General features: G+C 48.7%; 1 protein-coding gene across 2 annotated transcripts in view; it reads left to right on the forward strand.

Annotated features, from left to right (window-relative positions):
* Window positions 1-6,188: 6,188 nt before the first annotated feature.
* LOC126987530 (gamma-aminobutyric acid receptor subunit beta-like) overlaps window positions 6,189-17,229 on the forward strand; it is a 161,499-nt gene continuing 150,458 nt past the window's right edge. For both annotated transcript variants that reach the window (XM_050844534.1, XM_050844535.1), the window contains exon 1: window positions 6,189-6,339. The gene's annotated coding sequence lies outside the window, so the exon portion shown is untranslated. The remainder of the gene's footprint in view (window positions 6,340-17,229) is intronic.

Raw genomic sequence — 17,229 nt, forward strand, 5'->3', positions numbered from 1 at the left:
GAAAAGGAGGATATGGAAAAAATTAGGTTACTGTTGTTATTATTATTATTATTATTATTATTATTATTATTATTATTATTATTATTATTATTATTATTATTATTATTATTATTATTATTATCATTTTACAGTTTCTTCTTCCTCTTCTTCTTCTTCTTTTTCTTCTTCCTTTTCTCTTTCCTTCATCTTTTTTCTTCTTCTTATTATTATTATTATTATTATTTTTATTACTACTATTATTATTAAGGGCTTCTTCTTCAATGGTTTTATGATCGTCAAAGTTTCGCGTTCTTTTGTTGGCGAGAGAAAGTTTAGATCAATGAAATGGCTTTTTATTTATTTTCTTTTGTTTATTTTTTCTTCTTCAAGTTCGACTCTTTATTAATCAACCCCCTCCCCCCCACCTTCATCCCTCACCCTTCATCCATTTCTCTGATTCTCCCTCTGTTCTTATTCCTCTTCATCCACGTCGCTTTTTCATCCTTTCCTCATCCAATTTAACATCCTACCTCCTTAGACTTTTCACAAACCTCATCCACCTTCACCTTTCACCCGTCATCCACTTTCTTAACCTTTTCTCCTCACCCAACTCTCTAACCCACCACTCATCCACTTACCTACCCTTCCTCTCTCTTATCTCTTTCTTTCCCTTCATCCACTTTTCCTTCCTATTCCATCTCTCTGTCTCTTTATAAACCACATCTTCCTCCCCCTCATCCACTCATCCACTTTCTCTGCTCACCATTTTCCACCAATCCTTTCATTTTTTCATCCACCTACTTATTCGCTTTTCTTCCTTCACAGTCTAACAATAACTACCCATCATCCACTATCTACTTTCCCTTCTCCATTTCTCTTCTTTTCCATTTTCCAGTCACCTCTTCTCTTTTTTTCCCTCCCCTTCCCGCCACCCTTCCTACCCTCTACCATCCTTCTTACCCTCCTTTTCCCTCTCTTCCCCTTCCATCCCTTCCCTACCTATCCCTTTTTCCCCTCCCCTCACCGCCACTCTGCCCTTTACCTACCATCTTGTTCTCTTTTTTCCCTCTCTTCTCCTTCCCTCCCTTCCCTACCTATCCCTTCTCTCCCTGCCCTACAGTCTCCAACAGCCCTGCCCTTTTCCCCCTCTCCCCCCGCCCCCCACCTTCCCTCAGGCCACCCGTCACCCATATTCGTCCCCCCGTGTGGGAAGTATGAAAATTTATGCCAGAAACGGGGGACTCAAATGTTTTTCTTCCTTCTTTCTTATTTTTAGCTTCGAGGCAAGGAATTTATGGTTGAAGGGAAGGATGGGACTGGAAGTGTATATGTGGGGGTCGCCTTACCTGCCCCCTCCCAGGCTTGTCCCTCCCTCCCCAATACACACGCCAAGCTGACCCCTCCTATCACCCACATCCCCCCCCCCCCAGGTCCTCCCCGTGCCTTCAGAATTCGAAAATAATGAATGTTCAGACGCTTCAGAGACGGAAAAGTTATATTTCTTCTCCCTCTCCCTCTCTTTTTCTCTTTTTGCTGCTTCCTCCTGCCTCCATTTTTATATCCAGTGTCTGTGTGTGTGTGTGTGTGTGTGTGTGTGTGTGTGTGTGTGTGTGTGTGTGTGTGTGTGTGTGTGTGTGTGCGCTTGTTTCTTTGTCTATGTCTCAGTCTCTCATCTTTCATTCTCTCTCTCTCTCTCTCTCTCTCTCTCTCTCTCTCTCTCTCTCTCTCTCTCTCTCTCTCTCTCTCTCTCTCTCTCTCTCTCTCTCTCTCTCTCTCTCTCTCTCTCTCTCTCTCTCTCTCTCTCATATATAGGAGGCAGTAAGGCAATGAATATAATTACCATACCTTACATGACTTTAACCCGCGTCACACACACACACACACACACACACACACACACACACACACACATACAATAACGGCCTTTCTCTCTTCCCCTATTTTCCTTCTCCTCCTCCTCCTCCTCCTCCTCCTCCTTCTTCTCCTCCTCGGGTCCTGCTCCACTTGTTGCTGCCTCATCGGCCTCGGCAGGAAGTCTTGATCTCAATGTGGACAAGCAGGAAGTGTTTGCCAGGACGGACGCGTGTTCCCTCTCTCTCTACTGGTGTGTGGCGCCTCTCTTGAACAGGCAGGTTAGGTTAGGTTATCTTAGGTTCTTTCAGGCTTCGTAGAACTTATCCAAGGTAATTATGAGTGGGAGTCGCAATGAGAGTGTTTACCAGAGCGCCCCGTGGTTAGTTTAGACTTTAGAGGGTACATCCAAGCGCCTTTACTGGGGAACCATATAGCCGTGTAGAGATTAGGATTGAATGACGAACGGATTGACTGACTGCTCTGAAACACGAAGCGACGCCTATGATACCCTACGTGTGTGTGTGTGTGTGTGTGTGTGTGTGTGTGTCCTCTCAATCTGATACAAATCATAGCCTTTTTCTGGGCCATAAATCACCAAAGGATCTCGCCACTCAGCATTCTCTCTCTCTCTCTCTCTCTCTCTCTCTCTCTCTCTCTCTCTCTCTCTCTCTCTCTCTCTCTCTCTCTCTCTCTCTCTCTCTCTCTCTCTCTCTCTCTCTCTCTCTCTCTCTCTCTCTCTCTCACACACACACACACACACACACACACACACATGTTTGTAAAGTATTCGTCGCAACACATATGAAGGGAAGCCATGGAGGAGAGAGAGAGAGAGAGAGAGAGAGAGAGAAAATCCTGCTTACTGATGCTGTCTCGTGAACAAGAAAACAAAACAAAAAACGAAAAGAAAAACGAAGAAATGTAAAAAAGTCCAAAATTTAGTCTATCTCAATTTTTTCACCGGCTTCTTTTCTTCTATTTAAACATATATATTGTAAAGTCAGCTGTTCATGAGGAAAGGGGGGGAGGGAGAGGGTGATGAAGGGGTGGTGGAGGGGGAGAGGGCAAAGGGGTTAAGCGTGTGTTTAATCTTTAATGGGACAAAATGTTTCACTAGTCACTGTTTGGGGAGGAGTGCGGACAATCTGTTGGCTGTCCGAATATTGGCGAACGGGAGACACAGAGTCGTTAGGAGATTGGTTAACCATTACGACGTTGAGAATGATGTGTGTGTGTGTGTGTGTGTGTGTGTGTGTGTGTGTGTGTGTGTGTGTGTGTGTGTGTGAGGAAGAGAAAGGGAAAGGGAGAGAGAGCGTGTGTGCGTGCTTACCTGTGTGTTTACCTGTGTTTGCCTTCCACACCAGAGCGTCGCCCCATGATAAATAACTCGCGACCTTACGCTAATGACCGCCTCTATGTTTACGGGGGGGGAGGGGGGGGGTTAATCAGTGGGTTTTCGGATCTGCGGCTCTCGGGTCAAGGTGCGAGATCATTATATGTTTCTCTAGGGTGACTGTTCTTTTACCGTACCCGTGTTTCAAGGACTCGTGTGTTACCTTATCGCCATTAATAGAAAGTTGCCTCCAGAATAAAATGCAATTGGATGTCGGTAATTGAAGAAAAATACTGTCCTTAAGCTAGACGTTTCACTTAAGAATTCCTGTTTGTTGTAGAATATATATAAAAAAAAATTCGGAAGTAGCTTTTACATCAGTATTAACCGTGTAGCAGCGACGGGCCAAATTTGTGGGTTTACCGTGTAGCAGCGACGGGCCACATTTTTGCCATGATTTAAACCCCCCAAAATAGATGATGCATAAACTGACCACAAATGCGTTGATATATATTATGAAATGGTTTGTGTAAGTGATGATTTTTTTTCTCATTTTTCTCGGTTAGAGGGACCTTTAAGAAAAATGATCCCTGCAGTTACCGGGTTAAAAGCTTCTAGAGATTTTATATGGAGTTTGTTTTATTAATATTTAGAAGTACCTCTCATACCAAAATACAAGGTGGTAGAGAGCATAGAAGGATTTTTTTTCTTACTTTAGATATGCTTTTTTTTACTACAGCAAAGAAGACAGCACAGGGGCACACAAAAAAAGGAAACAATAAAAAAAGCCCGCTACTCGAAAACTATGAAAAACTGATCCATGTTTTTAGCGTGATTAAGTAACAACCATCCTCATGTTTGACGTATAAATGAAGACTTCTCGTGTGCTCGTAGACAGATATAAATAAGTAACCTTGAGATATAGCTACAAGGTTACCGTAGGGCGCTGTAGTATAGTTTCTTGGTGCTAAATGTGTGTGATTGAAATTGCTGTAAATATAGATGACAACGAGGCAGATGTAGGAAGTATATTTTTTTTACCAAGCGGTGTGGTAAGAATGCCTTCGTTAAAAGTACTTAGTGAGGTATATGTAGGCTGTTTAACCCCTTGACTGTGTATTTCCTACCAGAAGGCCTCACCAAGCTACAGGCATGGAACAAAAAGTGGCTGCTACAATTCAGTGAAGAAAAATGTAAAGTCCTGCACCTTGGGACGGGATATCCAGCACACCAGCACCACATGGGAAACACTCCACTATACACCACAGAGACAGAGAAAGACGGGATTAATGTTACCAGGCTACCAGTGAAGGCAAAATCCGTACCAATCGCAGCGGACGGGTTAAGAGGAATGTATCAACTATCAGACAAGACATCTCTCCACCCGAAAATGACCTCTCTTTAGGCCACTCTTCATTTTTCTCTTGTGAGCAGCGATTAGCGGGCTTTTTTCTACACTTTCTATTTGATGCCTTTGAGCTGCTTCCTTAACTGTAAAAAAAAAAGGTAGGATGCAGAAGTTTCTCGGTATAGTAAACGTTTGTGACAAGAATTCTAGTTTAAAGTTTTCAGTGGATTGTTGTTGGGAGTTAAAAGCAACGACTTCTCATCCTCGCGGGCTTTTTCTCATTATTGTTTTCTTTCTTTTTTTACGCCCTTGCCCTGTCTCCTCTGCTGTAAAAAAAAAAAAAAAAAAAAAAACGTGTATAATGCATGGCTGTCTTGAATGCATGATTTATGGCTGTTTTTAGATCCTAGTGAGACGGGTGTAGGCCTAGAAAGCAGTGTATCATTAGCCTAGACACATGTATTTTTTTTTTTTACGACTAAGGAAACAGTTCAAGGGCGTAAAGAAAAATATTAAAAAAAGCCCGCTACTTACTGCTCCTGAATAGAGGTCAAAGGAGTGGCCAAAAAGAGAGGTCAATTTCGGGAGGAGAGGTGTCCTGTATGTTGTGTTTGTGTAGTCTTAGCCGTGTAGAATAGGCCTCCATGCTTCCTTTACTGTAAGAAAATAGATGTGTCTTTAATCTAGGCTAGACTTGTGTGGTATGTTCCGTGATATGTTCCTCACAACAGACATGTGTGAAATTGTTTACGTTTTTTTTTATATATTAGTTTTCCATTTTCTTTTTTTCCTTTCCAGCTATACTTTACCGCCCTTTCGCTCGCTTCCCACCCTGAACTTGTCAACTGCATGCCTCCCCCCCTCCCGCGGCCTCGCCACACGCTTTCTACTCAAGCTCATCCCTTTACTGTCCAAATCCCTTATGCACGAGTTAACCAGCATCTTCACTCTTTCATCCCTCACGCTGGTAAACTCTGGAACAATCTCCCTTCATCTTTATTTCCTCCTGCCTACGACGTGAACTCTTTCAAGAGGAGGGTATCAGGACACCTCTCCTCCCGAAATTGACCTCTCTTTCACCCACTCCTCTGAACGCTTTTTATAGGAGCAGCGAGTAGCGGGCTTTTTTTTTTTTCATTATTGTTTTCTTTGTTTTGCCCTTGAACTGTTTCCTCTGCTGTAAAAAAAAAATACTCTCCCCACCCTGTAGTACTCTCCCCGAACAGCAGTACTCTCCCCACCTTCCCGTTCTCTCCCCACAATGTAGTACTCTCCCCGAACAGCAGTGCTCACCCCACCTTCCCGCTCTCTCCCCACCTTCCCGTTCTCTCCCCACCTTCCCGCTCTCTCCCCACCTTCCCGCTCTCTCCCCACCTTCCCGTTCTCTCCCCACCTTCCCGCTCTCTCCCCACCTTCCCGCTCTCTCCCCACCTTCCCGTTCTCTCCCCACCTTCCCGTTCTCACCCCACCTTCCCGTTCTCTCCCCACCTTCCCGCTCTCTCCCCACCTTCCCGTTCTCTCCCCACCTTCCCGTTCTCACCCCACCTTCCCGTTCTCTCCCCACCTTCCCGCTCTCTCCCCACCTTCCCGTTCTCTCCCCGGCTTGCAGTACTCTCCCCACCCTCCGTTTTCTTCCCGGCCTGCAGTATTCTCACTTTGTTTTCTCCCTCTCCCCGCAGTACTCCCTCGGCCTTCACGATGAGCGCCGTTCACTGCGAGCCACCGCCGTCACCACCTTCACCGCCGCTAACGATTGGGTGCGTTGTGCCTCCGCGTGACGTCACAAGGTACTTAACTCCATTAGCTGTGACGGGAGTGGCTGAAGGTCTGTGCTATTCTTTCTTTGTTGTTTTGTTTCACTTATATCGCAGCAAAGTTTTTTTTTTTTTGTTTTTTTTCGTTGGGGCATTGAGGAGTTGGTGAGGCTATACTTTTACCAGAACATTTTTTTTTTTTTTTTTTTATTTGTATTTGTCGTTTGGTTTAGTATCTTTGTTTTGTCTGATTTATTTACTTCTCTGTTTTGTTTTATCAGTTTTTGTTTTCTTTAGTGTGTTTTGTTTTTGTTTTATTGCAAATCACTGTATAGTTGTTGTTTTTTTCCTGTTTTCTTTTAGTTTTAGTTACATGGTTTATCGCGGTGAAGTTTAATTGTCTCGCAGTACTCTCCCCTCCCCGTTCTCTCCCCGCCCTGCAGTATTCTCCCCACCTTCCCGTTCTCTCCCCGCCCTGCAGTACTCTCCCCACCTTACCGTTCTCTCCCCGCCCTGCAGTACTCTCCCCACCTTACCGTTCTCTCCCCGCCCTGCAGTACTCTCCCCACCTTCCCGTTCTCTCCCCGCCCTGCAGTACTCTCCCCACCTCCCCGTTCTCTCCCCGCCCTGCAGTACTCTCCCCACCTTCCCGTTCTCCCACCTCCCGTTCTCTCCTCTCCCACCTGTACTCTCCCCCCCCTCTCCCCCCCTCCTGCCCGCCCCTGCAGTACTCTCCCCACCTTACCGTTCTCACCCCGCCCAGCAGTACTCTCCCCACCTTGCAGTACTCTCCCCACCTTACCGTTCTCTCTCTCCCCGCCCTGCAGTACTCTTCCCACCTTCCCGTTCTCTCCCCGCCTTGCAGTACTCTCCCCTCCCGTTCTCTCCCCGCCCTGCAGTACTCTCCCCATCTTCCCGTTCTCTCCCCACCTCCCCGTTCTCTCCCCGCCCTGCAGTACTCTCCCCACCTCCCCGTTCTCTCCCCGCCCTGCAGTACTCTCCCCACCTTACCGTTCTCTCCCCGCCCTGCAGTACTCTCCCCACCTTCCCGTTCTCTCCCCACCTAGCAGTACTCTCCCTACCTTACCGTTCTCTTCCCGCCCTGCAGTACTCTCCCCAACTCCCCGTTCTCTCCCCGCCTTGCAGTACTCTCCCCACCTCCCCGTTCTCTCCCCGCCTCCTGTTTTCTCCCCACTCTTTACTTACGCCTTTCTCTTTTTTTTTCTCAGTTTCACATGTATTTCCTTACCTTGTTCTATTGCAAGGTTAACGTTACTGTGTATTTTGTTATTTTCGTTTTAGATTTTTTTTTTTTTTTTTTTCCTCCGCCGTCACTAAAATTGTACTCACGAGAATAATTACTTGCCATTTTATGTTTGTTTTATTTATTTATTCATTTTTTTCTTGAATATTCATCTTTGGTTTTCTCTTAGACATTTCAACTTTCTTCTTGCCGTCTACTTTATTTTTAAGCAATTGCAGATGTAGCGAGATTAACTATTTATTTCTATGGGTACTTATTTTCATCACTTGCTTGTCTGAATTTCATATTAGTTTTCTTCTCGGTGCTTTAGTGTTCTATTGTTCGATGTCCATTTCGGGAAGTTAGAGATCTTCCGGGATAATCTTGCGGTGTGTGAGAATCGTAGTGCGAGGTTATCCACAATCCTGATCCAAAAGAAGGGTTAAGAGGGTGTTTGGGGGAGTCAGTACACACATCCAACGCTTTTTTAACAGCAGAGCGGGGAGTGTCAGGACTGTACATAGGAAAACAGAAAAAAAATAACACTACCCTGCAGAAATGTCCGATGCCAAACAGAGAGTATCAGTTCAGTTCCAGTTATGTCCAGACGTGGCGTGTATCCCTCACTGGAGAAGTCTTAGTAGTGTTGTGTTACTCGTGTTTTGATGCTGTGGTGTGTAGAGGGTGTGGCCTGTGTGATGTTTTGTGTGGGATGTGTCGCGGGTATAGTATTTTTTTGGTGTGGTGAGGGATGTGTTGGTCTGTTGTTTCGCGGGCTGCGTCGCTTGTCTAATGTTTTGATGCTTGTGGTGTGAGTAGCGTGCCTTCCTTAGTGTTTTGGTGATGATGTGTTGATTGGTCTGCAGTGCGTCATGTTGTGGCGTAGGATTGTGGTGTGTTTTGTTTCGGTGTGGAGGGTGTGGCTTATGATGGGGTGTGGCTTACAGGGGTGTAGGTTGTTTACAGCTGCGTCAGTTGGAGTGTGTTGGGCGTGTGTGCGTGCATTGTGGTGGGGCTGTGTAGGCCGCGAACGCTCTGACCGCTGGTGGTGGGGTGTTCAAAACAGGACAATTTACAGCTTTAAAATTACCAATAAAAGTTGCGTGAAGGCAAAGTTGAGGCAATCTTATGGGCAGGACGTGAAGGAAAAGGTAATGTTCAGCTCGTGCGGCACAGAAAGCCTTGCAGGATGGCCACAGGATGGCGGCCAAGGGAAGCTGTGCGGCACGAGATTCACGAGGCTTGTGTGTCAGGTTTCAAGCGTTACTCCTCGCGGGCTTCCTGCAGCGTAAAGAATCACCGGCGACTCGCTTGGAACAACGGTCGCGTCATTTTTTTCCGGCGCCGCGGCCCACCGGAGGCAGCAGCGGGGCCGCACGGGACGGCCGCAGCGGCAGGGACACTCACGGGAACCTTCCCCTCCACCTGTCCCCGGCACGAGCCGTGCACACACGTACACCCATTGTAGGCGTGCTCACATTCATACCCGCCTGTAGGGACATACATGTGCTCATTTAATGCACACACACACACACACACACACACACACACACACACACACACACACACATATAATTATAGACGAATGAAACAGAAATCCAATCGCTTAAATTTACACATCGTGGCATCAAAAGAATAATTTTGGGCATATATATATATATATATATATATATATATATATATATATATATATATATATATATATATATATATATATATATATATATATATATATATATATATATATATATTTCAGAATTACTTATTTTGTGTTTTTTTCTCTTTCTCTCATAGATAAATAGGTAGATATATAAATAGCTACACATTGATAGATATCATGATACGCAAACATAGATAGATAGATAGATACACACACACACACACACACACACACACACACACACACACACACACACACACACACACACACATTATTTTTTTTCGTGTTGGCGTGTCGAGGTCTTCAGCAAACAAGGTGTTCGCGGGACGCCGTCATAGGTGCCACAGATAAATCTATCGACTGTCTGCGTGGACATTAAGGGGAAGGGCGGGGAGGGGCGGTGCCGGAGAGTAGTGGCGGGGGGCGGCGGGGCGGCTGAGGGAAGGTGTTCATCTCCTTGAATCCATGTTCTGATGATTCCGAAACTTGATTCACCTGAACCCCAGCGACCATTACTGTTACCACCACCACCACCACCTCTACCGCCACTTTGAACAAGTTTTAAGCAAAGGCTCGTCGGATGGCGTAGCGCCGCGCAGCGCGGCCTTCGTCGGCGCCAGCGAGATGGCGGCGCCGCGGGCCGGTGCGCCGTGCAGGTGTAGGTGCCTCGGGTGCAGGGCAGAGTACTCACCTCCGTGGCCCGGCCGAATTCGTCTGTCGTAGTTGGCGAGTAGACTATCCAGAAGGTTGGTCACGTTCTTGCTGAAGCCTGACGCAGAGTAGGTGCTGCTGTAGGCTTGAGAGCGTCCCAGGACGGCGGAGAGCACCACCACCACACACCACCATCGCCACCACCACCACCACCACATTCCTCGCTCATTCCCCACCATGCTAGTACTGACGCCTTACGGCTGAACGGGGACAGTATACAACATGGGTCACTCGCCCGAGGCTCCCTCGAGGCGCTACAGCAGACGGGACGCAACCCTCGGCAGCTGGGGCGGAAGGGGCGACCAAAGGGCGCCGTAGAGACCCCCAAGGCTCTGCCCAGGACGCTGCCGCCTGCCGCGCCCCCTCCACCTGCCGCCCACCATCCCGCGGGTCACGTCGCCGGGGCCTCGCGGGGCATCGCTCACGCGGGATCACGCCACAGGGGGAAGCATCCACGGATCGGCGGCACAAGTCAACTACACGAGTAACAGTACAAGCAGACAAGGACGAGCCTGCTCAGGTCACATGACGGGGCAGAGGGCAGCGGCAGCAGCGGCAGCAGCAGCAGCAGCAACTTCGCCGCAACTTAGGTCACCGGGCAGGGCCGCGACGGGCCAACCCAACACTGCCCGGCGCTGGGGCACGCGGCTCCAATGGGCTGCTGACCTCTCCTGGGCCGGGCTGGAGCGGGGTCATTCCAGGTCATGCTCAGGGCGGCGGAACTGCCGGAGCCCGGAGAGCGCCAGGCTGGTGAGCGGCGCAGCGACGTAGAGTTGTCGACGAGGGGGCGACGCGGCCAGCACTGAGCAGCCCGGCCCTCACCTGCCGCCCGCTGCCCCCTCCCCTCACCGCCCCGCACTCACCCGCTCAGCCCCGCCCCCGCCCCGCTCTGGCTGCCGCCGCCACCACCACCGCCACCAGCAGCGTGCAGCTCCCTTGCTCGCCCTCTTCCCGCGGCAGCAGCGTGGCGCTGGCCTCAACAAGTGCCGTGAACGGAGGAATCCTCGTCCTGCCCCGTGCAGGCCGCTGGGGGCCGGGCGCCGCGGCCACCTGTCTTTTTAAAGACGTGACACACCTGACTAAAGAGGCGGGCGCCCTTGTGCTCCAGGTGTGCCGTAAAGCTTCATACACCTGTCTTCGCCGGGATAGTTTAGCACGTGGCGTTAATTACCTGTTTAGTGGCCTGCCTCAGACATCATCCGGGCCTCCACCTGCCGCCCTCCCTGGCCGAGCGTCACCATGTTCTTCATCACCGCCATCAGCGTGACCAGCGGCATCGACTTCCGCGTCGCGTCTAGTGTCGTTTAAAAGAAAATGAGGCTGAACAGTGAGCGTCGCAGCCTCATGACCTTCTCCGTTCCTCTTCCTCCCTCTCCTACGTTCCTGATGTCCCTCTTTTCACATCCTCTTCAGTTATTTCCCTTTCACGAAGCATCCATCATAACCACCTAACCTATTCTCTCCTCCTCCTCCTCCTCCTCCTCCTCCTCCTCCTCCTCCTCCTCCTCCTCCCGGCTTTCCCTTCCTGAGGCCAAATCTCACACATTCGTATTTTCAGTTCCATCTTTTCCCCTATACACGTTTGCCTCTCTTAACCACCCATATTACACACACCAACCTTTATCCTCTCCATCCTCACCCCCATACACCCTGTAGGCCTATATCGTTCAGCCCTCCCTCTCTCTCCCTCTTTAACCAATTCTTTCCACATTTATGTATTTCCCTCTCCTCACTTCCCTACACATTTCCCTTCCACTATCCACCCATCACGCCTACCCAGACTTTTTCTCTCCTCCTCCCCTCATATACTTTTTTAACTAGCTTCCCCCGAAAACTAACATCTCGTATTTCTATTTGTCCTTTTCTTATTACTTTCTATTTCCTTCCTATTTCCTGTTCCTTCTTCCTCAATCCTTCCCCTCTTACCTCACTTTTTTTTCTCTCCTCTCCCCCGACACATCGCTTCCTCCCCTCTCCTTCCTCCCTCCCTGAAATCAACTCCACAATTCTACCTTTCCTACCCTCGCCTCCTTTTCACTTCCTTCCCAGTCAATAACCTCCACTAACTAATTTTTTTTTTCTCCTCTTCACTAATCATTTTTTTTTGTATTCTTTACCTCATACCATTCCCTCCCTCCTTCTCCCTCCTTGAAACCAACTCCACATTCCTCTTTTCCTTTCCCCCGCATCCTCCTCATTCCTCTCCCTTCCCTTCCACAAACATCCACTACCAAATCCATTTTTTTATACTCCGTCTTCACCCCACACCATTCCCTCACTCCTCCCTCCTTGAAACCAACTCCACATTCATCTTTTCCTTTCCCCCGCATCCTCCTCATCCCTCTCCCTTCCTTTCCACTAACATCCACTACCAAATCCACTTTTTTATACTCCGTCATTACCCCACACCATTCCCTCACTCCTCCCTCCTTGAAACCAACTCCACATTCATCTTTTCCTTTCCCCCGCATCCTCCTCATCCCTCTCCCTTCCCTTCCACAAACATCCACTACCAAATCCACTTTTTTATACTCCGTCTTCACCCTACACCATTCCCTCACTCCTCCGTCCTTGAAACCAACTCCACATTCATCTTTTCCTTTCCCCTGCATCCTCCTCATCCCTCTCCCTTCCCTTCCACAAACATCCACTACCAAATCCACTTTTTTGTACTCCGTCATCACCCCACACCATTCCCTCACTCCTCCCTCCCTTTTTTTAAATCAACTCCTTCATATTCATAATTTCCCTTCCCTTACGTCCTTCTCATCCATTTCCCTTCTCTCGCCTCCCCATCCTCATCCATTTCTCTTCCCCTCCACAAAACATCCACTACCTCATCCATTATTTTTTATCCTCGTTCTCACTCCACACTCCACTTCTCTTCACTCCTTCCTTCCTTCCTTCCTTGCCTTCTTAAAACCATATCTTCCACATTCCTATCTTCCCTTTCCTCAGTTTCTCTTCATTCCTTTCCCTTCCACTAAAATATCCACTAACCTAACCTTCCCCAGCTCTTTCCTTCTTCCCCCTCAACTTCTCTTCTCCCCCCCCCCCACACACACACAAAACACAGTCGTTCCTTTTCACCCTCCTTCCCGCCCTTCTCCCCTTGCGTGTCCCGTCGCCTTACTGTATCCGGGTCGTGTAGTGGCGTCTGGCGGGTCCCCGGAGCAATGGGTCGTTCGGAAACACAACCCGGAGATACGAGCTGGGCCGTGGCTGTCCCATTGGCCGGCTGGTGGCGCCTTATGACCGGGTTATGTTACGGCGGTGCTACAGTGCTCTCCTCGTTATTAGTGTGGCGTGTGTGCGGGTGTTTTATTACGCTTTAACGATGTTATATTACGTTATGCGACAGGAAAAGCGTGGTCGCGGTCATATGGTCTCGTTTTGTTTTGAAGTCTGGATATTCTTGGTGACTGATTTGTTGTGCGTGTGTGTGTGTATGTGTGTGTGGTTATTTCCGATGGAGTTGGTCGTGTTTGTGTTTTGTGCAGGGAGGGAGGGAGGGGGGTTAGTGTGTGTGTGTGTGTGTGTGTGTGTGTGTGTGTGTGTGTGTGTGAGTGTGAGTGTGTTTTATTTGCGATGAAGTTTTGTGTTTTGTGTAGGGAGGGAGGGGGGAATATGTGTGTGTGTGTGTGTGTGTGTGTGTGTGTGTGTGTGTGTGTGTGTGTGTGTGTGTGTGTGTGTGTGTGTGTGTGTGTGTGTGTGTGTTCTCGGTGACAGTTTCCTTTTTTTTATTTTTTTTTATTCGAAGAGATTACCATTTTTTGTATATGTGTGTTTGTGTGTTTTCAGCCACGCATCACCACCACCACCACCACCATCATCATCAGCATAATCATCACCACCACCACCACCACCACACAAAGGCCTGCATTGTTTCCCGTCTTTCAGGAGTCTTTCTTTTTTCCTTCCTCACACTCATTACTAACTCAAGCCTTTCATTCAGCCTGTGTTCCAGTATTCATGGCGTGCCGACATTTCTTTTGCACGCTAATTAATTCGTTACTCCAAAACCTTATCATTTTTTTCTTTATTTTTCTCCTATTTTTTTCTCTTCCTGTAACTTGCTCTCGGAAAAGTTGCGTCCTAGGTGGCTTGTTGTAAGAGTCTTGAGAGAGAGAGAGAGAGAGAGAGAGAGAGAGAGAGAATACAGGTGAGGGGGTCAGATAAACATTGCCTTTCATATTCATTGGTTTTTTTCACTATTTTAGTTTGTTTTCATTTTCTTCTTTATTTCCGTCATCAACCTTAACTTCTTTTCTCTCCCCCTTTTCCTTCATTTCCTCCTCCTCCTCTTTCTCATTTTTCCCTCCTCTCACTTCATCTCCCATCCTCTCCCCTCTTCTTTCCTCTCTTCGCATCTCATCCCATCATCTCTTCTCTCCATTTCCCTCCTCTTCTCTCCTCTTCCTCCCCTCTTTCCTCTCCTCTCCTCAGAATTACCTGTTGGGAGGGGGGACTGAAGTGCGTGTGTGTGTGTGTGTGTGTGTGTGTGTGTGTGTGTGTGTGTGTGTGTGTGTGTGTGTGTGTGTATGTGTGGATCCTAAATAGCCCTTTCCCTTATCAGCACTCAATCCCCAGCACTTCTAGCCCCCAGTAGCCCCTCAGTAACACATCAGCCTCCCCTCTTTCACCCCCTGTAGCTCCCAGCTCCTCTTGTATCCGTTTATCAACTCTTCATTAGTATCCCATTCATCCTTTCCCTCTCATTCCCCTTTCTGTTCCTTTCCATCTTTTTCCTATATTTCTCTCATTTCCCTCTTCCCCCTCTCCTGTAGCCCCCTGTATCTCACCTGTAGCCCCCTGTCCCTCACCTGTAGCCCCCTGTATCTCACCTGTAGCCCTCTGTCCCTCACCTGTAGCCCCCTGTATCTCACCTGTAGCCCTCTGTCCCTCACCTGTAGCCCCCTGTATCTCACCTGTAGCCCCCTGTCCCTCACCTGTAGCCCCCTGTATCTCACCTGTAGCCCCCTGTATCTCACCTGTAGCCCCCTGTCCCTTCCCTGTAGCCTCCTGTATCTCACCTGTAGTCCTCTGTCCCTCACCTGTAGCCCCCTGTATCTCATCTGTAGCCCCCTGTCCCTCACCTGTAGCCCCCTGTATCTCACCTGTAGCCCCCTGTATCTCACCTGTAGTCCCTGTTCCTCCCCTTTAGCTATTTGTTACCGCCCGACGCCTCTCTCTATCTGTCTCCTTTAACGCATAGTCCCCGTTCGACTAAGCTGCCTTCCTGCGGCGGTCCCCCCTCTCCCCCTCCGTTCCCCCTACTCCCCCCTCCTCAGTGATTCTCCATTCTCCCCCGCTCACCTAATGTCCCTGCACTCCCCTACCTCCGCTGTTCACACCTCTCCCCCAGGCAAGCACGGGGGAACAGTAGGATAGGGAGAATGGTTTGGAGGGAGGATGCTGAAGTGTTAAGTTAAAGAGGAAGGAGGAAATGAGAGAGGGATAGAGGAAATGACGGAGAGGAACGGAGGAAAGAACAGAAAGGGTAGTTAGAAGAAGAGGAATAATGGAAGAATGATGAAGAGAGAGATGGAAATATAGATGGAAACCCGAGAAGAAAGGATAGGAAGAAAATGACATAATGATGATGAAGGAATGTATGAAGGAATAGAAAGGAAACAGTGAGGGAAAAAAAGTGAAGAAAGAAAGGATGAAAAGGAAGAAGAGAGAAATGAAGGAGAGAGGGAAACGAAAGAGCAGCAGTACCCTAGCAATATACTCGCTCCCCTGCCTCCACCCCCCACCCGCTCCCCCTAGCTCCCCCGATTTCCACCAGTCCCCTGTTCACTGTAGCTCCCCATCAGCCATTAGCAGTCCCCAGTACCTATCAGTCCCTTACCCACGTTGACTCCTCCACAGCGGTTCCCAGTAATTTTCCGTCCCCTATGCCACTGAACTCTCCAAAGCAGCCCCCTCAGTGATCTCTCAGCGGCCCTTGCACATAAACCACAGCATTCACCCGCCACATGTTTAAAGACCAGTGTGACAGAAATAAGCATGACCAGCTTAGCATATCGTCACCTTCGTAAACAAACCGCCTAAGTCATCATTTTCTGCTTCTCCGGAAATCAGAAAAGAACTGTCATCATCTCATTTAGCTCAAGATTTAGGCAGGAATGAAAGGGCCAATTCTAGAACACTCAAACCCTGAAGGGAAATATACAAAAATGGGGGTCACGTGTTGAAAAGTTCATGTAAATAAAAACCTGGAAATCGATGGAAAATGACTTGGGGGATTATTTTATGAGAGTGACGATATGCATCCAACTCCCCTTGCTTATCACTTTGTCACATTGTCTCCCCAGCTATTCTCTCAGCCCCTCCTCCATCTTTGTTTCCCCAGCAAGGTAGCCCCCAGAGAGTCTTGCAATCCCCCTTTTTAACTCCCCCTAGCAGCCTCCGAAGCGTGCCGGCAGACCCCCACCCCCCCTGCTCACCCCCTCATCCCTCCGGTGTTCCCCCCCCCCCTTTTTTTTCATGCCCCCCACGACCCCAGTGCCTCCCCAGCCTCTGCCTATGTTTTGGCCTGTCCGTGGTCCCCTAACACCCATGGTCGTCCCGGCTATCCAACGCCCACCTAAGAGCCCCTTCACCCCTCGACGACCACCAGAGGCACATTAGACGGGGCACACACACACACACACACACACACACACACACATTAGCACCCACCTCTTTTCCCTTTGATCACTTCTGCACCTCATCCTCCTCCTCCTCCTCCTCCTCCTCCTCCACCTCCTCCACCTCCTCCACCGTCATCGTTACACTTCCGAATGAGGAGATGGAAATACAGTTTTATCGCCTCCACAAAGAGAGAGAGAGAGAGAGAGAATGTAGTTGTTTTCTTCCACTTTCCTGTTTTGAAGTGAAATGAATTAGTGTGTGTGTGTGTGTGTGTGTGTGTGTGTGTGTGTGTGTGTGTGTGTGTGTGTGTGTGTGTGTGTGTCGTCGCTTTCCCCTCTGACGGTTCTGTCTTGTCGACCATTTAGTTATACCGACACAATTTGCTCTCCCTCCTTCTCCCTCTCCCTTCCTCTCTCCCTCTCCCTCCCCCTCTCTCTCTCCCGCCCTCCCTCTCTCCCTTCCGTCTCTTTCCCCTCTCCCTCCTTCCTTTTCCTGTATCCTCTTCCTCTCTCTCCCTCTCTCCCTTCCTTGTTTTTCCTTTATTCTTTCATTTTCCTGTCCTTTTCCTCTCCCTCTCTCCCTTCCTTTTCTCGCCACTCCTCTCTCTTCCCTCTCTTCCTTCCTTCTCCTTTCCTTCTTTTTCCCCTCTCTCCCTTTTCTTTCCCTTCTTCACTCCAGTTTTTGTCTTTTCACTCTCCTTCGTTTTTT

The sequence above is a fragment of the Eriocheir sinensis genome, chromosome 65 (genome assembly GCF_024679095.1).
Source record: "Eriocheir sinensis breed Jianghai 21 chromosome 65, ASM2467909v1, whole genome shotgun sequence".
In the NCBI taxonomy this organism is placed as follows: domain Eukaryota; kingdom Metazoa; phylum Arthropoda; class Malacostraca; order Decapoda; family Varunidae; genus Eriocheir; species Eriocheir sinensis.